Source organism: Propithecus coquereli, unplaced genomic scaffold (assembly GCF_000956105.1).
Source record: "Propithecus coquereli isolate 6110/MARCELLA unplaced genomic scaffold, Pcoq_1.0 Scaffold575, whole genome shotgun sequence".
Taxonomy (NCBI): Eukaryota; Metazoa; Chordata; class Mammalia; order Primates; family Indriidae; genus Propithecus; species Propithecus coquereli.
Window position 1 is genome coordinate 80,173 of NW_012151674.1, and position 2,203 is coordinate 82,375.

The window sequence follows — 2,203 nt, forward strand, 5'->3', positions numbered from 1 at the left end:
AAAAAAAATTTAGACATTTTTATTGAGTCCCACTAGGAAGGATGAGGATTTAGCCCTCTTTCTGTCCCCTGCTGCTACTACACATGTACTCTTTCCATTGCTCACCCTCTCTTTATAGTTATATTGTTACATTGTTATGACTATGTAAACACTAATCACAGGTGAGTCAGGAGTAAACTATGATTACGCTCCTTCTATGTATGTTTTTTTTTATTTTATCTGTAGTTATATTGATTTTTCATTTGCTAGGTTTTCTCTGTAATTAAGAGTAATTCATCTCCATCAGGGAATCTTTAAGTTTTGGTCAGAGATTTAGTGCAAGTCTTTGTTAATAACAATTAATGAATACAAAAGAATGAAGAGTATGCCTAACATTCTAGTATAAAAAATTTTTGTTCAAATTTTTATATTTTGAGTATTTACACACATATAACACATGTGCATATATATGTACACTTAAACCTACACATTTAAATATGTACACATACATAAATATATATACACACACACACACACACACACACACACACACACCCCATACACATACTCACACACATATACAGGTAATGATCACCATTATCTTGCAATAAGAGAAATGTACTTATATGTCTTTTAACTTCAATTATTACATAATTTTATTTGTAATATCCCCCTATTTTCTATGTTTTTGTTTGACTCTTTACTAACTTTGGTCTTTATATTAGTTTCCTGTGGCTGCTGTACCAAATTGCCTGAAACTTAATGGTTTAAAATGACAGAAATTTATTCTCTCACAGTTCTGGAGGCCAGAAGTCAAAAATCAATTTCACTGAACCAAAATCGAGGTGTCAGTAGAGCCATGCTCTGTCTGCAGCTTCTAGGGGAATATTTGTTCCTTGACTTTCTGGCTCTTGGTATCTGCTGGCATTCCTTTGCTTGTGACTGCACCACCTCAATCTCTGCCTGTCATCTTCACATTACCTTTTCTTCTGTAGGTTGAATCTCCCTCTCCTTCTCTATTGTAAGGGCATTTGTGATGGCAGTTAGGGCTCATATGGATAATCCAGGATTATCTTCCCATCCCAAGACTGTTAACTTAATCACATCTGGGAAGGCACTTCTTCCTTATAAAATAACAATTATAGGTTCCCGGGATCATGACCTGGTATCTTTGGGTGGCCATTATTCTGTCTACTACAGCCCTCATGACAGGTCATTGAAAGGGTCTTTCCAAAGTTGAGATTTGGTGAAGGGTTATGTGTAACGACAGAGAAACAGAATAAACATGATGCATATTCCAACTGCTGGACCAGTTGAAATATCCTGTTTGTGGTACTATAATCAATTTGCCTCTAATAGAGGTTTGGATTTGCTGGGGAAATGAAGATTCTGAATCCCTATTTTAAATTTGTTACAATGGAGATTTTGAGTCCTTGGGCACATAGTATGGGGCAGTAATACCTGCCATACTTAGCAATGAATAAAAGCAGGTGTATTCATGGCTCTGTTTTTTTTTTTTTAATAACTTTGACTAATTTTCTCTCTTTTTACATCATGAATAACTCTATCTTGATGCTTTTAGTCACTCTGCAGCTAACCAAATCTAGAAGTCCTCCTCTTGGCAGAACAAAGAGTAATATATTTCAATCTGATTTCTCTGGCTAGAGGTATAGACCTCTAGAGGCAAGGACAGAGCAGAGCTGATACACTGTTTTTAAAACACACACACACATGCACGCGCACACACACACACACACACACACACACACACACACAAACTGGGCTGGTAGTGAGAGAGAGTGTTTTTATCCTTAGCTTTTTATTAGTAAAAATCATAAAGTATTTGTTACTTACATCTATAAGTCATAGTCATCATTTCCCTTCAAGAGATAATTGATATCATTAAACTTCCAATGAATGGGTTAGAAGTGGTCCTGGCTTTCCCATAATTTCACTGAGTAGTATGGGGATGTGTTTTTCCTCCACATGATGCAGTACATATCCTAAAAAATACATAGTTTATTTCTTCTTTCCCCTAATGGGACATTCTTTGCAGATTTGTGAAATATAATATAGGCTATGCTTCTCTGAAAAAGAAATCAACATAGGTGCATACTGAAATTATTATTAATAGAGATAAAGAATGGACACAAAGTCAACATATTTAATATTAGTAGTCATTTATCAAATATTACTTTGAGTAGTTGAAACAAATTGGTTCTCT

The 2,203-nt window shown here is 35.0% G+C and overlaps 1 protein-coding gene across 1 annotated transcript in view; it reads left to right on the forward strand.

The window, feature by feature from the left end:
* CCDC15 (coiled-coil domain containing 15) overlaps positions 1-2,203 on the forward strand; it is a 130,837-nt gene that overhangs the window by 19,977 nt on the left and 108,657 nt on the right. The window lies entirely within an intron of this gene.